The sequence below is a fragment of the Cyanistes caeruleus genome, chromosome 5 (assembly GCF_971803275.1).
Source record: "Cyanistes caeruleus chromosome 5, bCyaCae1.hap1.1, whole genome shotgun sequence".
NCBI lineage: Eukaryota > Metazoa > Chordata > Aves > Passeriformes > Paridae > Cyanistes > Cyanistes caeruleus.
The window spans coordinates 27215843-27237839 of NC_141705.1; positions in this window are offsets into that span (position 1 = coordinate 27215843).

Genomic DNA, 21997 nt, shown 5'->3' on the forward strand with positions numbered 1-21997 from the left:
TTCCTGCTCATGGTCAAACATCCCATTTCCTTCTGAATTATTTTATTGTGCCAGTTCTAAGCAATAGCCTTCATGGAGAAGCACATATTGACATTTAATAATGTATTTTATCTGTCCTTCAAAGCATTATTGTACCCAGCTATAAAAAGCAGCCAGCACCATGTTATCAGCATGGACCATTGAGATCATGGATCATCATGGACCAAGTGTCTGAAGGGAGAATGCAGCAGATTGGTTCAAGCTCTTCACAATCAGTGACAGGACCAGAGGCACTGGGCACAAATGGAAATGTATAAGCGTCCCTCAACATCAGGAAACACCTTTTTTTTACTGTAAGGGTGCCTAAACACTAGCACAGATTGTCCCAGAGATTGTGAGGTCTCTGTGCTTGAAGATAATCAAAAACCATGTGGACATGGTCCTGGGCAAGGGGCTTTAGGTGTCCCTCTTTCAGCAGGGGAGTTGGGCCAGATCACCTGCCTTCCAGCTTCAACCCTTCTGTGATTTTGCAATCAGCCAAGGGCACTTTGGAGAATCTCAGCTGTAACATGCACTTGGCCAGAAGTAGAAAAGAAAATCCTCCCATTATGCTGAACATTAGAGAGTGACTTGTCCTCTGTTGCCTTTACTAGCTAGAAAAGAAAATACTTGTAGGCTCTGTGGGAGAGAAGAGGAAAGAGCATGGAAACACTGGGGTATACGTGGAGTTAGTATATATATATATATAATCAGTATATAATCAGTATCATATGCATCACCACCACATTTTCCTCGTTTCTGGTTCTTTAGGTCTCTACATACATCTTTGGGAAGGCAAATGGAGACATAATATTCCTGGGCTAAGTCATCAGGGAATGACCATTCACACCCTGGACCAAAATGTTCACACTGATCACTGGAGAAGCTGGACAACAGCATCATTAATTCTAGTGTGTTGGAGGCTGAAACCCAGAGTGAAATGTTTCCCCCCTTCCCCTATATGGATTAGGGAACATCCTACTTGTCCTGTAGAGAGGTCTGAGTCTCAATAGAGGAGAAGGAAAACTTGCACAGACTTTTTAGCTTCTGATTGTATTAAGTTGTAACAAAAATGTGATAATCTATTCCGCAGTTCATTTGTGGCTTCCAGAAACTTCTGTAACTGAGTAATGGTTAAAGATGACCTTCAATTGCCATGTTCCTGTGCACTAATTTCTTAGAAGATTATGCTGTAGCTAGTAATTTTCTGTCCAGAAATTGCTCTGAAGCTATGTTTCCTGAAAGGTCATCCATATTTCTTAAATTGATTATCATTCACTCTTCTTGGTGAGGATCATTATCTGTCAATTGCCAGCCAGGCAGCAGAGATTATTTACTAGCAGCAGCAGCTCCAGCCACTTGATTTTTTTGTCAGTGCCCTAGAAATCATTTTAGCTAGGTTGTGACAGGCAGCAGAAAGCAGCATACCCCAAAGGGCCTGCTGGGCTCTGAGTGTGCGCTCCCCACGAAGCGCCGTCAGCAACATCAGATAAGGGCTTTGCACGGCACATTTAGCGTTATCCAGCCATCAGGTCCCCACACGGGAAGGCACAGCATGCAGCTTCCCTTACAGACCAGTAAACATCACTGTGTGGCACAAGTTACCCCCAGGACTTTCTCTAGCTGCAGAAAGTGCAAAATTTCTACATTTTGAGATGCAGGATCGCCAGTGGCTGGCTGCTTTCTGCGAGTTGTACTGCACGAATTTTTGACTTGTTCAAGTACCATTACTGGGCAGGGGGGCTTGCTCTTAATGTGTGGCTGTGGTTGGAGCTGGTGTGGCCACCAGAACCCTTCTCTATGGCCTGAAGGGTGCCCGCTTAGAGAGAGAGCTCCTCTCCTCCCCTCCAGGGGGGTTACCCAGCAACAGAGCCTTTCCATGCTTGTGCTGCATGTGCTGTTACTGCCAAGGCGCGTGTCCTTCTGGTACTTTTCCATTCGATAATCAAATAGCAGGTTCATAACCCACAGTTCAAAAAATGAAACTAAACAATGTTGAAGCATTAATATTTTAAAATTAAATCAGTTCCTCACAGCGGTGCAATAAAAAAGGGCGATTGCAACCTTACAGATGCTGGTTTTGGCATTTTCTCTTTGGAGTTAAAATAACAAAGCTGATTCAAACTTATTTATGAGATGAAAGCATATTTGTATTTTCCCCTTCAGCCATTTTTCATTCAAAAGTTGTTTGCATTTTTCACCTTTTGGTGGGACTAAACACTAGCTGGTTACTTCCAGAAATCAGCACTATTTGAAATTTCCCACGTTCTTACGTAATATATTTTGGGTTTTAGGTCACTCTGGTCGATAGGGTGTCTCTGAGCCAAAGGGAAGGACTTGGACTAGAAACAACAGATCAAAAGTGGCAAATGCTGCTCCAAAAGCACTAAGTAAGTTTCACAGCCCCTGCTGTCTGAGGACAGCCTGAAGTTGCTGCATTGTTAAGAGAAGCAGAAGCCAGTCAAGCCTCCTGGGCTGGATACCAGCACATGGGCAAGCCTGGCTGCAGCAGACAAAGAAATATTGGCTTTATCCCTTCAGAAGTCAGGCCTGTAAAGGATTCCTTTCTAGTCCTGGTGTTAGCAAAGCTTCTCTTTTGAGAGAAGAGGTAGAAATGACTGGTGAAATACATTTTAGCTGTTCAGTCTGAAAACACACTAAAAATGGTAGTGGTGGGGAATTAAGTGTATTTTACAATGCCTTCTTTTTTAATAATGAAAATAAATGTTTGTAGAGGATGTCTGTCAGCATTCTTTGAAGAATAATATATTGAAGAAATAAATTAAGTAGGATAAAATCAAACAGCTTTACCACAAGTAGTTATCTAAATTTTGAAGTTTTGTTTTTTCCTTTTAGAGCTTCTAGCATTTTGGGGCACAGAGAAAATATAAAAACAAAAGCTGTACTGTCAACCCAGGAAATTGATAGAACACAAGGACTATAATTACCTTTCAGAAATTTATTGTTAAACTACGGGAGACTTCAGAGCCAGGGAATACCTGAGCCTGGTGATGGGGAGTCGCCATTCAGAAGTAGAGCACTGGGTTACAGAGAGGTAGCTCCCCCAGCAGCCAGAGGACATGGCTGACCAGTGCCTTGCTGCATCCCATCCAGCCATCAACTATCAGCTCCTGAGAGATTTCCTAGCAGGCAATCTTGAGTGGCAGCAGTTCTTTTGAGTTTCACATGTAAGGCTGCAGGAAAAAGAACCAAGCCAATTTGATGAGTGGAAGAAAGCAATTTTTTTAAATAAAAAACTTTTTTTTTTCAAAATTTCTCCATTGACTGCAAGCAGTGTTGCACTGTCTGCACTCTGCTGTGTGGCTCCTGGGAGGCACTAACAGGACCAAGGCAGCAAGAGCAGTGGGATTCACCACAGGAATGTGCATCCCCACCAATGTTCACCAGACATCTTCTCTGTGTAGTCACAAATGGCACTTCTAGGGTCAAGAAGAACATCTGCACTGTGTCCCCTTGCAAATTGGCCCCTTGCAGAGAAGCCACCAGCACTTGACAGGGGGCAGGAATTTCTCTAGCACTGAGAGGGGTTAACCGAGATGATTTACTTCCCAGGTAGTCTCTGTTATTCTGCCAGTTAATCCCAGCAGGAAGAAAATTATCTGCTTCCTTACAGCCTCTGCCCCAAGAGCTGGAATGAAAAAAATATACTTTAGGATATTTTATCCTTCTTTGTTTTCAGTAGTTTTCTTTGTGTAGTTGGGTTTTTTTGTTTGGTTGGTGTTCTGTGTGCGTTTTTTGTTTTGTTTTTTGGTTGGTTGTTTGGTTTGGTTTGGTTTTTTCATTGCTCCTTTAAAAAGTTGCTTTGTCACTCTCAGCTCTTGTTGGGTTAAATATTTTTGATTTTAGTGTGAAGGAGTACCATAGCGGGGCAGATCCTGGCTTTAGGCAAACTGCCCAAGGTGTCTCTCCGGCAGGAGGAGGCTCAGCTCTTCCTTTGGGACGCATGTGTTGGGAAGGGCTGCAGCTGCAGCAAGCGCTGTCCCGCAGGCAAGCACACTGCCAGGGCAGTGCTGTGTGACCCAAGCGCCTCTGGCCTCTTCTTCGAACGGCTGCAGGAACAAATCTCCTTTTAATCATCTTTGTAAGCTCCTGTTGCAATTACATAGGATGCTGAGGCCGTGTGACAGTCATGTGTGCCGATCACCACCCCGGCACTTTTCCAATCACAAGTAATAAATTGATCCACCTCCTTGGGATCAGAGCGGTGCTGACAGCTCTGCCCTGAGCAATGCCTGTGTGAACACACACGTGACAGTGGTTTGGACCTGCTCTTGTCATTTGTTCAAAGCAGAGAGCATTCCCCCCTGAATGGAAGGAGGGGAGGGAAGAGAGAGCTGAAGAAGATCCATGTTTTTGTCATGTTTTTCATGGCAGGAAAATAATTCAGACTGAAAACATACCTGCTTCATTACACTTTGCCCTTAGTCCACAGTTAGAGAGAGAAAAATTAGGGTTTTGATAGCAGGTAAAAGTATTTTGCATTATACGTTACAGGATCATTAGTAATGTAGTTACAAAAGACGAAGGAAATATCTGTTAACCAGCTGGAAAATAAGAGTTTCAATGCTTTCATTTACCATCTAGTAACAGGACAGTCCAAGGAACCACTTATATGACAAGAGAAATATTTTCAGAAATAAAATCACCAAGGATATTTTCTGGCCTGATGCCCACACGTCTTCTAGAGCAACACACGCGGCTGGTGTCACCAGCCCAGAGAGCGCGTGCAGATTCATCATCTTTTCAAGATTTTTTCTTCTGATATCAAAAGCCTCCCAGAAACAGAGTCTGATTTATGTCCAAGCCCATGGATGTGCACAAATTAAAACTGTGGACAAGTATCTGCACACCTTGCCTGCCTACCCAAGCCTTCTCTTTCCAGTCAAGAACAGATAGGAAGAACTTGTAGTTTTATACTTGTGTGCAGTTCTAGAGCAAAGATGGCACAGAGAGCCATGGGCTCCGCTTGTGCTGTGCTATGAGATCATAAATGATGAGCTATCTAGATTGTTGGGCACCCAAATTATAATCTTGGTTTTAATAATTGTGGTTACATACAAGCCTAACTGCAGCAATATCTGCAAATATGGTTAAAGCTGATCTACAGCATATCAGCTGGAGAAGGAAATGTATCTGCTTTTTTACACAAGAAGCTTGAACAAAAACTGGTTTTGTTTCTCCTCCGTGACAAAAAAACAGCCTCTGGGGCTCAGTGGAAGTTTTAGAAAACAGGCTAAAACCATCTTTCCTACACTGGAGCATTATTAGCCTCTGGGATGTTTTTTCCTCCAGTGAAAACTAAAGAGATCAACCACCAAGTAAATAGTTATTTTAAATTAAGAAGAGTAATTTTTCTGGTGGCAGATTAAACATGAATTGCCCACTAGCACGCATTTTTCTAGGTTCAAATTCATATCAAAATATGAAATTGCTCAATGCATCAAACAGCAGGGAGGCGGCAGGAAAGCCAAGCTTTCTGATGTCAGAGCTGACTGGCTGGGCTGAGCCTCTCAGGGAGCAGTTGTACTTACTACAGGTGAAATCCAGTGTAGCTGGAGGTCATTCCTTCAGTGGGGAGGCCAGGAAAGACTTTTTTCAATCTTGCGTGAAAGAGGAAGGCAAGACAGCGGCAGTTTGCAGGAGTGAAGGAGCCGTGCAGGTAAGGCTGAATTGTAAAAGCCATACTGACAATGTGGTGTCACACACCCAACAAAGACCTCAAACATGGCGAGATCCAGCCTCAAAGCTGATCATCTGTAGAGACTACATCTGTTTCCCTGGAAAATGATTTCTGGTATTTAGCATTGCAGTCTTGGACAACAGCCCCATCAGCTGCTTCAGAGGAGGTTTGAAACAAGTGTTCCATCACCTGCACCTCGGGCACAGCAGCCTCATGGCAGGGATTTATCTTCTTAACCCAAAGCAGTGACCGATATTTGGTACTCTGCACCACAAGGCTGGATATTTCTTCTAATTTTCCGTCCTTCCCAGTGTCATGGTGAAGATTTGTGATGAATCTCTTCCACTAAATTTTCTTTTTAGGAGCCTGAAAGTAAGAAAAGCCTTCTTCAAAAGAAAATGAGTCAAATATTTTCCTGCTTCCCTGAGCCATGTTGTGCAGGCTTGATGCAGCTGGTAATGAGGTTCCAGGTCATTTCTTATTTTGGGTACCATCTGCTGCAATGGGAAGTAACAACCAAGTGTATTTTATAAACACCATATGATTATGGTTCATTTTGTCTAATAATGTCCAAAACCTCTTTCCTGACTAAGTATATGCTGAACTTGAAAAGACCATTCCTGAACATCCATAAAGCTCCAGAAAGTCTATCACTTCCAAGCAGACAGACCCAATATATTTCTTTTGAAATAGATGTTAGCATTTTACCCCAAGTGCAGAAAGTGAGCTCTACAGGGCTGCTGTGACAGCCAGTTCTACATCTATGCATCATGACTTATGCATATTATGCATATTATGACATGACTATGCATGACAGACTAACCATGGAGACTTTACAAGAACAAGAAATACTTTGGAATTTGCATTATTCTTTCACCTATCCTTTGGGCAGCATTTTTAATCTTGCTGTCAAGAGGCCTTTTGTCGTGAAAAAAAAATCTGATTATTTTTGACAAGTCTGTCAAGAAAACTATTTTACTAAGTGCCTGCAGATGCAACTTGCTAAGCTAAGTTTGCTTCTGAGGATACTCATTGTTATGAGGATAGCTCCTGCCAAAGCATCCTCTTCTTTACGTCCTTAGCAGTGCTTTCCAGCACCCACCTGTAGTCCTTGTGCAGCTGCTCCTCTCCTCCGTGCCTGCCACAGAAGTATGTGGGAAGAGGTATACAGAGAGGCTAAAAGTAGATAGACTAAATGTGTGGAAGGCATGGATTCTGTGCTATTTTGTCCACGCAATCTGAGCAAGCTCCTGAAATGGTCTGGCACAGGCACTGCTGTCAGACATCCAGCTCCCTTGGGAGTCACTCCACAGGGCTGATGGCACCCAGCTCTACTGCCTGGAAAAGTTGCTCCCAGGACAGGGAGAGAGAGCAGTTTGGGGTAATTGCACAGCTAATTTTGTCTGGAAGGAAAAAAATTCTTCCTGCCAGAGAAATAGTTTAACTACTGGCAGCAACATAGTATGTGCCTTCCAGTTTTGTTTGTTCTTCAGCTGTAATTAATTTACTCCTTTGTAAAATTCTACATCATGAATTATGTAATATATTAAATAAGGCCAGGTCTAATACTGATGCTTGTGCCATTCCATTAAGGGCTTTATTGAAACAGAGGTAGCTGCCACTGTGTTTTGTTTAAAGAAGGTTTCAGTTCATGCTCACGCACTATACAAACCAGCATCTGGTCCTTCAGCAGGTAGGATTTTGTGCTGTGTGGTATGAAGAACCAGCTGAAATGAAGAATTATCATCACTCTTGCCTCCCAGTTTGCTCCTTAATCTGAATTTGCCTGTTGTTCGGGGAGCAGAGACCTGTGGCTGTGATTGGAGGCAGATCACTCAAGGAATATTTTTAACCATATTAATTGTATTCTCAGATTCAAAATCAGATAGATAATGACTGAAAAATTACCCCTTAAATGAGATGGTTAATAACCACATAGATTGCATCTACTTTTTCTTTTATTTAAGCTTATCTCCCAAGATTTAGCATTTTTATTGCAATCTTTCCCATGTTCTCAGTGGACTGGGCAGAGGCAGCACAAGGAGGAGATAATGCCACCAGGCTGGGACAGATGTCCACAGGAGAAGGGGTGACAGTGTCTCCCCATTGCTTCCCACGTGAAATGTGTGGAATCATTTCTGGGCACTGACCTCTTCCACACTGAGCACAGATTCTCTTTTTGATGTTCTTATCTTTAGTCTGCATGCCATGACCAGCTGTACCTTATAGGATGTTTTCTTCTGCTTTTCCAGCCCAAGTTCCTGTTTAGAAGCAGATCTTAAGTAATCTATCACTAACCAGATTGGCCACTTCTTTCTTCTATTTTCCTCTTCAGTGCAATATTGCCTTGCATTTATTTCAATGTCTTATTTACAAAGCTAACCATAGAAAAGATAATTCTCCCTCTTTCAGTCTCAGACATTACTTCATCTAATTGCAGCACCCTAAATGAGGATCTGATATGTGGGATTGGGTACCAGGGAGCATTTACACTTCTGGCTACATCAGGTCACAACTTGCTTTCCAATTGCCTCCTACCTCAGGCCTGGCCAGAATGAAATGTGAACAAGGGAAAAGACAGTGTACAGATTTCACATCAGTGAAAAAATCACAGAATGACCAGGTTGGAAGAGACCTTCAAGATCATCATGTCCCACCCAGCCTTGACACCTCAACTAAGCCATGGCACCGAGTGCCACATCCAGTCTTTTTTAAACACATCCAGGGACGTGACTCCACCACCTCCCCACGCAGACCATTCCAGTACTTTATTCACCCTTTCTGTAAAAAACCTTTTCCTAATATCCAACATATATTTCCCTTGGCACAGCTTGAGACTGTGTCCTCTCATTCTGTCAGCTGCTCCTTGGAGAAAGAGACTGACCCCACCTGCCTACAACCACCCTTCAGGAAGCTGTACAGAGTGAAATAAAGCAGTTTATTGTTTAATAAAAAGTAGCTGGCAAAACCAAGAAAAGGAGTTTTCAGAACTCAATTAAAATATCAGCAGTCCATGACGAGATCTGATTTCCAAATAGCCTACTCTTTGGGGCAGCAGTGCCTGTAGGAAGAAGCTTCACCAGGTGACATCTAGCCATGCTGTCCCTTGGCATGAGAGTGGATGCCCTCTCTGTCCATGCTTTGCCCACCAGCAGCATGCTCTCCTTGATGCTCTTGCTGCACGGCATCACACCAGAGGTGGGAAAGCTCCTTCTGCAGAGAATTGAATTTGGAGTGTTAAAGGATACCTATGCAGTTAGTAAGAAAGCTGGTCTGCACAGACCTGTGAACTGGGACCTTCACGAAGCTTTGGTCATGTTTGTACTGGCAAAGGGCAACAAACCAAAATGGAAAAGCCAGTAGGTTGAGACAAAGGATGACAATCACTTACTATTGCCATCATGGGCAAAGAAGACTAGATGTGGAGTTGTGGTTTAGTGTGATCTTGGCATTGCTGGTTTAATAGCTGGACTAGATAGTCTTAAGAGTCTTTTTCAATCTTAATGACTCTATGAGTCTATGAAGTTGGTGGAAACAGGCAGTTCAAAGTTTCATTTCCTTCATAAGTTTTGCTCTTTTAGTATTTTTTTTTTTTTACTATTTTTTTATCCCTAGATGTATGTTGGATTGGTTCCATTTGGGAGGCCAGGTTTTTGCATAGTCTGTTACTTTCCAAAGCATCACCCACCCAAACAGGTTTTCAAATGCATTTGAGCCTAGCCAAGATCACAGCTTTTATTTATTAACTTTTACTTAGTTATTTATTTACTTATATGTATTTATTTTCCTTTATTTATGTATCCATTTATTTATTTACCTTTATTTATTTAACAAAATGGGCACATACTTTAAAAAAATACATAAAATACTGTTGGAGCATAGAAGCAGAATCAACATTTAAAAACCAGGTTTGAAAGACAGCACATGTTTTTGCATGTGTGCATGTGTGAATGGATCCTCTCTGGGTGCCTATTTTGTCTGGTTTAGAAGGGTGTGATGCTAATTGCAGCGTGCTGAGTTCTTTGAACATGGGCTTTGTGTGTGGATTTCCCCCTCCTGAGTATAAGACTATTTAGGCTGCATGTATTTTTAAAGTAAAATTAGATATCTGTGGAAGGTTTACAGTAATTCACTTTCAATTTAGGGCTGTTTTTTTGAACCAGAACAAATAGCTGAGCATCTGTTACCCTGAAAATGTTACAAAATGAAGTCACCAGGCAAAAATCAAGCATCTCTGAAAATGATTATTTTGGCTACATAATCAAGCAAGCAATTACTGCATTATCTACAAAGTATGATCATACATTATTAATACATTTTCAGAGAAAAAAGGTTTCAGTAAATGCAGTTTTTCTGGCTTTTATGATACTCAAGACCCAGACATAATTCTAGCTGGCTGAAAATACTTCATTGCTTTTTCATTTCCCAGTTTAAGGTGCAGTTTGGTTGGACATGAGAGACAGTAAGGAGGGAGCAGGAAGAACCGAAGGATATGGACATTTGTGTAAGTGATTACAGACATCCTTCCTATGTGTCATGCATATCCAAAGCCAGAGAGCAAATTTTCCAGTGGAAAAGGATTTCATAAATGCAAACAGTATAGTGTGCTGTGCTATATACAGGACTTTGTATTTACATCTTCAGATATACAACGGGGAAGGCATTTTTCACTGAGCACTGGAGTTTCATGTGATACAGAGAGAACATTTTCAGAGCTGGGAGAGGAGCCCAAGAGAAGTGCTCCCTGACCTTTGATGCTCTAGGCTGCCATGGCTTTACAAGCTAATTCCCATCTTCAAAAGCATCTTAAAGCGGCATTAATTTTAGTTAATTTTGGCTGTCTGAATGTTAGGCATCCTAGCCAAGCTCCTGCCCCAATTTATTTCTGCAGCCAGCAGAGAGACCGTTTCACCTGTCTTGGGTGCTTACCCTGTGACAGGATGAGTCACTCAAGCTTACAAAGAAAGCATTTATACTGCTGAGGCTGTGGGAGGCGAATCCGTTAAACATTAACAGTTTCAGTCAGTTTGTAAATGACTTTTGGAAATGGAATTAGCTTTCCAATTGACTTGGGGAAGCGAGTGTTACCTCAGCCCTGACATGACCTAGCAGTGCATTCTTCTTATTGAGCTGCATGCCCTAACCTAATGTCACCAGCTAGAACAGAAAGATTCACAACCTGGTTTTGGACAGATTCTCTCTGGATCCTGCTCTAATTCCTTTCTGAAAAGATGTCTGAAAGTGTATCCTGAAATATCACCAGGAAATACTTTTGCCTTATGGACAAATAGCCCAATTTGCTTGGGAACTCATCTGTCAAGACTGCTTTAAAGATAAACGTGAGACCTAGCTGGGAAAGATCTGCTCAGAACTTGTGCTAGTGCCAGGAAGTCTTCTAGAAGGAAGTTTGTATTGAGGGGTGCGTGTGTGTGTGTGTATGTGTGTGTGTGTGTGAAAACATTGGCAGGCAGGCATCACAGTAATTAGTTATACAAATTACCACTAATGGGTGACAACACCGAACACCATGGGATAAATTTATCCTTGGCATGAAGAGGAGTAATTAATCCTAAACGCACCCTTGTGATATAGGTAAGTATTACTATTACCCCAGTTTGACAGACGCAGAGAGGTGATGTTTTGCCCTTGGCAATTCAGCTTTCCAGAAGACTAAGATAATTTATGATGGAGGATTACGTTATGCTCTTTAGATGACATTTCTTATACCAATGCAACACTATCTCATAAAGAAATGCATGGGGTAGTCAGAGATTTTGGAAGCTGATTTACAGCCAGAAAAATCAGCAAGCAGGTTCACGATGGGGTGATCTGGAAAACCTCTAAATACACAACACGGCAGTGTTTATGCTGGCACACATGCGTCAGTAAGGAAAATTTGCTTTTCAGCAATGGAAACTTTCTGAGTGTCTTTTTTCCTTTGAAAATTCACACTTTTGGTACGTAAACAACAGCTCTGCTCAGCTTTTGAGGTTCTCTACGAAATGGTCCCTGATTGGGCTATAGGCTTTTCCCTGCAGCATGCAAATCTCCCTAATGCAGTGCTTGAGCCTGTTCCCCTCCCCAGTTTATTTGCTGGTAGAGACTCGATGGCCATCAGCTCAGAGAGTTCTGCTGCACACTGGTAAGTTTCCCAAGCAAAGGAACATTTTAAAGTCACGCCTTCAAAGATGTGCTATCCATAGCATGAGGAGACTTAAACCGTATACCATATGTTTAGCATATAAAGGTTTCAACACATAGCAAGCTACAGCTGGACAGACAGATTGCATGTTGAATTTCTTCTACACTGATCTGTAAAGCCCACAAGCTATTTGCATTTCCTGTGTGTTTTCGTTCAGTGCAAATAATTTTGATAATAAAAATCAAAATCTACTAGGACACAGAAATGTCGCCTTCTTGACTGAGAATGAAGCTTCGGAACAAACAACAACAAGCAATCTAGATTGGCTGGAATTTAAGCAATACTTTTGGTATATGTTTCTAATGCTAGGATGTTAGGGAAACAGAAAGCATCTCATTACAAGACAAAAGCACAATCAGACTGAATTATGGCTGCACGATGTTTATACTTCATTACACAGGAAAAATATTAAAACCATCTCTATTTCTTATGCCTACTTCAGCTTTCAATGGTTCTGAGTCAATGATTTTATTCCTTAAATTTTGCACTTCCTCAAATTTTAAAAATAAATAAAATGTTTAAAGTACAAATTTCTGGTTTTTTTTCTCAGAGGACTGTTGCTTGGGACCATTCTGAGACTCTCAGAGGAAAGCAGTATTAGAATATTTTCTTAATTTTGAAACTCCATGTACAGGACACCATTTTTTTTTAATTAATGTGCATTAGTAGAAAATGTCTTACCAAAAGTTATTTTGGACACCCCAAAAGACATCTCATCATAACATTCTCACAAGTACATACCCTTATGTGAAGTAAATGATCACCTTCATCTATAATGCGAAAAAGTTTTAAGTTAGTCTTTGGAGAAATCTTAGGAGCTGCAAGCATTTAGGTAAGTATTAAAATATATTAAAATAAAATAACTCCTTTAAACATATAGGCATCCTAACAACCTGAACCCTGGCATTAAATACTGGGACAAAAACATCCCCTTGCCTGTAGGCTCTCCTCTCTTCTCAGAAGGGCAGGGTGATGAGCAGCACAGTTCAGGCTGGGGCAGATGGGAGTGATGAACAAGTGCCCGGGACTATTGAAGCTGCCGCCTGCTGGCCCCGTGGTTGCCAGCAGGAGTGCCTGGACTGGCCACAGTCTCCCGTGAGGAGCGAGGCAGGAACTGGTGCCTAGAGACCACATCAGGCTTCACAGATAGAGCTATTCCTTCAGCTTCTCCTTAAATAAGCTGGAAACCAGGCTTTACGTGCCAGGAATGAGCTCCTGACAGAAAGCACTCAGGCTTTCCCCATCTCCAGCTGGGGTGTCACTGCCAACTGCTTTCCAGAGCAAATCAAAGAGCCCTGTGTTGAGAGCCTGAGCACCAAAAGGTAGCCCAGCTTTGGCTTCTGTGATCTGCTCTCTGAGCTCGCTTAAATCACAGGGGATGGCGCCACTAGAGTGCCCTTATGTCCCTCTCTGAGTCTCTGTGGTCCATATATGGGACGTTTTGCAGCCTGCAATATCAAAGACTCCAAAAATGTTTTTTCATCCATGGTCAGAAAATGCCAGGATGCGAATCACTCGAATGTCTTCAGAAACCCTTGGGAGCACAATAATGTAGAGATATGGCTTCTCTCATGGAGGCAGTGGTTGCCACTCCAGTAAAGTTTGAGCTGTGTTGTGCAGTGAGGATAGAATAAAAGTTTAAAATGTGCAGTAAAGAGAATTACAAAAGATTTCAGTCTGAGAAAAAACAGCGTAGAAATCGGACTGTCTCTTCTCAAAGTTATATCCCTCCACTGAGAAAATCACCACTACACTCCTTCGAGTGTATTTGTGCACTTACACACACGTGTCCACAAGGAGAGAGGAAGAGAAACCCCCCAAACAGGCGGTTTCAGCTTAGCCCCATTGCAAAACGTAGGTGGTTTATAATATTTTTGTCCGGGTGGGAAGGAAGCAAACGGCCCTTGCTGGGAAGGCGGTGGGGGCTGCCCGTGCCGTGGGCCGCAGATGCTCAGGAAGCCAAGCGCTGGAGCAGCTTCTGCATAGGAAGCGCTGCCCTCCCCGAGCGCCCCTGCCCAGAGCTGCCCACCAACCCCCAGAGCTTATCTAAGGTACGGCGGCTTCCTCGTGGCCCTCTGGCTCTGTGGAAACCTGCTGCTGTTTCTTGCATAACAAGGCGGTTGCATAAGGGGATCTTAAGAAAGGATCAAATAATTAACAGTGAATAACTGCCACCGCGTGTTTTGACAATCTGAACCCGGACAATAGTTAGGGGCGAAATAAAGCAGCATGGGAGAATCTGTTTCCTGAAACGGTGCACGGGCTGGTTTAAATCCAATGTCAGTTTTTCCAGCTAAAGACTCAGCCTTAATTAGTCTAGACCAAACCAGCTGGGGCTTAATCATTAGCCTATTTATCTAATGTTGGTCATCTTTCACAAGTCCAAGGAAAAAACACAGATCCTTGCTCTTGTGACCTCTTCCACATCTTCTGGATTTTAGCCCAGCACGGCCTGATGTGCCCCCGTGTCATCCCTCACCACGGGACCAAAGTGATGCTTAGCTGGTCCACTGTGAATTATTGCACTAAAGGTAGGCAGCCATGACTTGCTCAAGTACAACTTTCTACTAGAAAAGAGATACAGAAACTTGCCCAGAGATGGGATAAATGGCATTAGGAGAGTCTTCTCCCACTGAAGTAGCTGCAGACAAGAAAGAGCTCCCCTGTAGCTGCTAAGAGCATGTATGAACACAGGGGACATCTCACAGAAAACCTGACTTTGCAGGTGAAGTACCATGGAGGGATGAGCAAGCAAAGATTCTCTCTGAGTCCCCACCCAGATGACAGAACTGGAGACAATTTTTTTTTTTTTTGTTCACTGTTGTATCACCATATCCTAACTTCTGTAAGAGAGAGAATAATATCCCCAAACTTTGTGAAATTAGGCAGAGGAATTTACCAGGCAGTCACAGAACAGTTAAAAACTAGAATAGATAACAAGCTGGAAATTAGATACCTCATACATGGGCATTCTTAAAGACCTGTCCACTGTCACATTACAGCAACTTTTATTTGCAAACTAAAAAAAAGTTCCTCACTGAAGAAAGCAGTCTAAGTCCTTGGACAAGGAGCTTCAGCTCACACTTCTTGATAAGCACTGCCAGCTTGCAATACCAAAGAGAAACACTCTTTTCTGCTGATGAATTCCATGTCTTTGGATGGGATAGTCAATGAAGTCTACTGATAGGAGCTTCAAATGGCACTACCTGGGAACTCAAGTATCAGTCAAGAGCCTCCTGACCTGGTAATTGTGTCACCTATAACATTTAGTACCTGAAGCTCTGGGAAAGGATAAGCACAGATTTGGGAGCCTTCTTCAGCCTTTTGTCAAGGGTAGGGAGAACTCTATCAAAAACTAATGCAGGATACTGCCCTTGCCTCAGTGCAAGGTGGCAGACATGTGCCAAGGTGCTGAGCAGGATGAGTATTCCTCCCTTGGTATCCTAAGGCAATGCTCAGGCATATAAAGAAAATCATCTGTTATTATTCATCATCCATAATAAAATGGTATTAAGTCAAATCTGCTATTAACTCTTTAGTGGCTGGACTTAGATTCTTCCAGCATGAGTTACACACTAATGCAAAATGCATTATGCTTTTATGGTAAAATACCACTAACTGCACCAAGAGCTTAATTAAACTGGAGAGAAAAAAAAAATAAAGAGGCTTTTAGAATGAATTATTCAGAAGGTCATTAAGAATCAGGCACACATGAGAAGCATGATACTTAGAAATCCTAAATGTAAACATGCATTCCTGGATTAATATGAGATTAAGAAGATAAAGAGAAGTTGTGTTGCTACTAACTATTGCTAAACAGCAGAGTTAGCCTGCATGCCTTAAGAATTGAGAACATTTCTGGTGCAGAGGACTAAGGGTGAGATGGATGCTCTAAGGGGAGCAGTATCAGACCTGAGAAGGCTCCCTCATTTTGTGCTGGCCACTTGGGTCTCCTTTTGTCATGGACCTCCTTGTCCCTGCTTCAAATAGCACAAATAGCACAGTGACTGCAAATACATCCTGACTCTACTGACACCAAATCACCGAGTGCCATGATCCCTGGGCACCACCTGGCAGAGCTGTTGTGGGGTGTAAGCAGCCACTGCCTGCCTTTGCCAGCCACTGATTCCCTGGATGTGCACACCCAGATGTTCACGCAGCCCAGTGCCACTGACTGCTCCTCAGTGGAGGAAATCAAAGCACATGGAGCCCAGGTTTTCTTGGGGGAGGCAAAAAAAGTGGCAGTAGCCTTCCTGCTGCCTTGGCTCCAGCGTGGGCATGACTCTAACAATGGGGTCATTCTTCTTTCTTCCCACTCATGTCTCTGCTCTCAGAGCTGATTTTGACCAAAGCTGAGCAACTTAACTCCACACCAGCCCCCATCCCAGGGTGTGTGAGTCACCTCCTGAGCTGTCAGATGTATGAGAAGTCTCAAACACATGTGCTTTTTCTCTGAGAAGACTTTGCTTGATGAATGCTGTGGTGATCAGCAGATCCACCAAGACAGGCCCTTGTGGTATTTTCTGAACACTGAATGCTTTCTTTGTCTCCCATTATGAAGCTACAGTGCAGCCACTGGTATTTTCAGCTACACAGTTGCCATTTTTCACTTTGAAGAAACAACAAATGCATGAATTAATGTGAGATTTCTGGGCCTGAGTCTTATAGTTAGCAAGTCTCCACTGGGGCAATGAAAAATGAGGCTATAGTATATATAAATTATACTTATGGTCCCTTTATACAGTCAGAAAGAAATCAAAAGGTAGATGAACATTAGGCTCCCAGTCTAGATTACATCTGTTTAAGTCAAGGGGACCAAAGGAGTTTGCAGTGATAAAACATGGTGCTTGTTTCTGGCTCTGTGAAACCCTTTGTTTTATGCTGTCTTGAGGTGCAGCCTGCAGATCATTTTAAGATCTGTGATAGAGGGGGAATAGGAATAATGCTATATTACCATCCCAGCCTAGAGCTGTGCTCTCTTACTCCTCCCTCTCCATGCTTTATAGAAGGATTTGATAATGCAAATTCTTGAATGCAATTTCTCTTCATTATTAACCAGCTGAAAAAAATTTATTCCTTTACCTTAAAAGTAACTCCCTTGTATTTCCATACAGAGAAATGGCTACTGTGGAGATGAAAAGACCATGCTTTCCTCAATCCAGCTCAAATATTTGAAAACAAATACTGCAAAATCATTCACCTGAATTCTTCTGAACAGTATGGATTTCAGGTTGAAGAGCAAATAGAGAACAAGGCTTGGGGATGCTGTGTCCCAGTGAGGTCGTTCAAAATGATGTTTTTCAAGTTCAAGGATCTATGTCAAACCTCTGCCACAGTGAAGGGACATTCTTGTCAGGCAACTGCTGTCATGAGATGTTTGCTGTGACCCTCCCTCTTAAATGGATTGACATGGGCTCTTCTTCAGCCTGGATTTGGCTAGGATAAAGACCAGAGGGATAAATTTCTAGGGGAAGTGTGGGAATTCCAAACACAGAAAGCTCTCAAGATCTTGTAAATGAAAGTTTAGATATAGATATGGACACAGGGTTTAACCTGAGACCTTGGAGAAAGCTTCCAGACCTAGAATCATAAGAAAGAATGTGAGTTTAAATAGAAAGACATTAGGTTAAGTTGTAAGAAGTTTTAAGGTTTTAAAGTTAGGATATAGAAGTAATTATAAAAGTAATGAGAAGTTTAAGGTATAAAAAGTAGTTTTGTGTGCCACTATATGATTGGTTAAAAAGATCCGCACTGCAGCAGAGATGTATAAAAAAAAATAATTAGTTATTGGTGTGAAAGCAGAAACATTCTTTTGTGGCATTAGTTTATTGGCTAAATAACCTTTAAAATATCTTGTGACCTGTAGTCTTGTGACCACTGACCAGGAATATCTGGTGCATAAGGTGAAGATGTATTTGCTTCTTCATGAGACTGTAGAAGAAAAATAATAAATCATGCTTTGAAATGTCTTTAAGTGGTCCTGTCTCTCCCACAAAATCCTGATGGAGAAGCTTGAACCCAGTATGAACCACACTGGCTGGGCATCTGCTGCTGTGGAGCTGACAGGCTCTGACTGCGCATCCTGCACAGAGTGAGCCACAGAAGCCAGCTGGACAGGCCAAGCTGCACTGGGGTGAGCATGGGCACGCAGTGATAGGGAGGGTTTATGGGAGGCATTTCAGTGGCTGCTGACTGGGCTTCTCCCAGGTGAGCTGGAGGAGGGACAGTAGGGCACTGGCAAGCACTTTCTAGATTTGCAAGAGGAAATGGTGGATGAGGCAAAAGGGGACTGAGCTCCCCTAAAGCTACCACCCCCCCCAGTCCTCACTTTGCATGAACAAAGTGGTTGCTTTGGCCCACCAAGGTGACCTGCACCTCAGAGCAATTTTTGAAAAGGCTGTCTCCTCTGCCAGCCTCCCTGTGTGCTGCCCAACCACTCCTCCATCAGCTCTTGCTGCCTCCCACCTCGCCCCACACACTGCCAAATGCATCCCACTTTTACAGAGTTCCCCCCTCAGATTCTCCGGCAGGAAGAACTGCTGATTCACACACACCACCCTGATCCTCAAAAGCATTTCCTCCATGCCATGAACAGCCAGGAAACTCACACAGACAATTTTAGGAGCATTCTGACATCTCAGGTACCACTGGCTTTTACTCATCTTAATTTAGAAACCTTTGCCTAGTGTGGTAGATACCCTCAGTCTGTGCAATGCTTTTGCCTTAATCTTTGTGACCATAGTCTTCAGCCTTCATGGTCTAGCAAGGGCAGGGCACAAAGCACTCCATGAAAATATGCCCCAGGATTTATTTTTTGAAGGGCAGAGTTATCTACATACCCTGCTATTGTGGCTTTAGGTGCAGATGTCTCACAAATGTGCAGAATTTTTTCACTCTTCCTCCAAAAGAAAAAAAGAAAGTGACACGACATGTGCTGTGTGCCAGGGTTTGTTTTACAGGAGAGGATAGGATATGTGCCAGGACAAGGTGTCACCATTTAACTTACTTTCCTGAATATTCAGATGAAGCTGGTGGCACATCAGCTCCCTGCTTGCTCTTGGCATCGAGCTGTCCTGCTCGGTAGCTCCCCATCTCCTGCTCGTTGGCTGCCGAGTTGTCTAAGCTCATTTGTCCCCTCAAGACGGTGTGAGCCACACTCTCACTCTTTTTTCTGTTGAGATGTGAAATCTTAAAATGAGATCTTAATAGAGTTAAAAAAATCTGTTAGCTATTCTTTGTCACTTGTGTCTACTGCTAGCATGGCACAGTAGTTATACCGAGGCTTCTATGCCTCCTTACACTACCAGCTATCTCAGTGGCTGTGGGGCTGATGGAGTGTGATGGAAGAAGTGTTGAGATTTGGTTCCTGAAAGAGAGTTTTGGTTGTTCTTATGGGAAGACAATCAGTTCAGCTTGCAGGCAAAGTGAGATGGACTTACCTCACTCTTCCAAAGTGTCTTTCTGGTGATGAGTTAGTCGTGTCATGCAGAGCAGTGGATGCTGAGTGCACTTGAACACAACTGAGTGTGGTGTAATTGTCTCTAAACTGTTTGGGTGTGCCTCATAACAGCCACAGCTGCACAGGTGATGAAGCAGAAAGTTAATCAGAGAGAGGTGGAAGTGTTGGTGGAAGTGAGAATACTGATCTGCTGGAGGGCAGGAATGATTTGCAGAGGCATCTGGACAGGTTGGATTGATGGACTGAGGTGGATGGTATGAGGTTCAACAAGGCCAAGTGTCGGGTCAGTCTTGGGGCAGAGTGGCTGGGAGGCTGCCCACCAGAAAAGTACCTGTGGGTGCTGGTCAGCAGTGGCTGAACATCAGCCAGCGTTGCCCAGGTGTCCAGGAAGGCTCTTCTACCCTCATGTGTGATCTGCAATTCCTTATCTGTTTCCTAACCTGTCCTTAAAATGCTCCAGGATGGCATTTCCACAGCCTCCCACATTAATACTACGGTACTTCACTGAATGGGTAGAAAGCGAAAAAAAAGTTTCCCATTTCATTTGCTTCTGTTTCTCGTTATAATCACAAAACAGCTGGAAAATAGTAGGCTGTTGGTACCTCTTGCAATGATCCTTTATTTGGCTTTTGTTTGCCATTTGACTAAGGTCAGCAAAAAGTCCTCAGTGAAGGAGTACAGTTAAAACCAGTGTGCACATGCAGCTGTACACTCCTCACAACCCAGAGGCAGGGGGCTTGCTACTTTTCAAAATCTGACCTCTGGCTCTGAGTGAAGTTCCTGCCATTCCTGCATTAACTTGTGTGCTTTGGGTTTGCTATTCAGACTGGTGGCCAGTCTGAGACTGCTTTTGGAGAAAAAAAAAAGGTCATATGGCCACTGAACCCCCCCTGTGCAGCAGCAATTCTTGCTCAGCTGACAGGCTGGTGGTGTGCTGGGAGTGCAGAGGAAGGGGGAGAATATCTGGCCACTGGCTGCAGTGCCTGTTCCTCGACTAAAGAGGAAAACTGTGGGGAGCACACTAGCCAAAGGACCTCTGAAGTTGTCAGCTGTCAGGGTGCCTTCAAGGAGCCTGTAGCCAAGGCTTGTCTCCCCACAAACTATCAACAATGTGAATCTAAATAACTTTGAAAGAAATTTTACTTACTTCGCTGTGATCCAGGTCTTATAATACTGAATGTCCTTATTGTTGTTAAATGGACATATGTGATTTCACAGTAAATGGAGACACATCATAAGAATAATGAAAAGGGATGCCAAGTGCATTGCAGAAGAAAAGACAGACACTTCTCTTCCTCCTATTCCAGTATTTATCACTAAATCAGATATATTTGAGTCATGTGAAAGCAACTTGCTGGGCAAGAAGTAGCATCTACAGAGCAATAGCACATGATCCTATACACAGGGTCAACATCACAACACACAAAGAACACCCCCCAGAATACATGTTGATATAATTCTGGCATTTCTGACCTTTCACATGAGTGGCATGAGGCATGAGATTGTCATCTTTATAATGCCATTTAAACATGGCAGTGATGTATGTGAAGGTAAGCTGTCATTTCAAAGCATGAGGGCAATAGGTTTTATTGACTGAGTTTATTTATTTATTATTTATTCATCTTTTTGCAGTAAGGAAAGCAAACAATTCCTCTCTTCCCCCAGACTGTTTAGGGAAGGTGACTCCCTCACTGGAAAATAGCATTCCCAAGCTCATTGAAATTCAACAGTCTTTAAAGCTACTGAAAACAGGTATTAAAAATACAGTTCTTGAATAGCCCCAGTAAAAGCTTATGCTTTGGGCTAGAATGAATTTAGAGACTAAAATCAAGACTTCAAATTTTGGAAGGGTAACAAAAAATCACCTTGAAACATAAGTATCATGTTAATTGGTAATTATGGCATGAAGTCAATGCAGGTGGAACTGGAAACCATAAAAATGCACTAGTAAGTAAATTCACTAATGAGTTCCTTTTTCCCAGGAATTAAAACTCCAAGAAAAAAACAATAGTAACTCATGTGCTAGGAGATTAACAATAAAGTTGATTTTTTTTTTTACATTACTTTTGATGGTGGATATCTACACTTTAGACTCCACTACACACTGGAGTAAATTGATTTTTAATAACCATCTCCTGTTTACCCCCCATTCTTTATATACCCATGTGACAGGAGCATTAAAACAGCAATATCTTGTTATATTCCACCCTCACACTCTGCTGCAGCAGAGCTTGCAGTTGTAGCTGTTTGGGAAGTGCTGCACAAAATTAAGCCTCTGGGCTGTTTGTTGTACACAAGCCTCCCAAAGCTGATACAATAGTTCCAAGCTTGAGAGAGGGAGCCAAGAGGGATATGCAGTGTCTTAATTAATAAATATTTCAGTTCATGTTTACATAGTATACCACTTCACAAATAACACATAAAATATTTTTGAAAAATCTCTGAAATAGAAACCTTCAGGTAGTATGCACTGATGTTTTCTTGATGACAACCTCCTCTTCCTCCTCCTCCTCCCCTCTGCTTAGATCACAGATGTCAAATACAAGATCTTAATGCACTATTTACATACCCGTTCTATAGCACAGAGATGTGGACTTTTCCAGGCACTGAGTTTCTT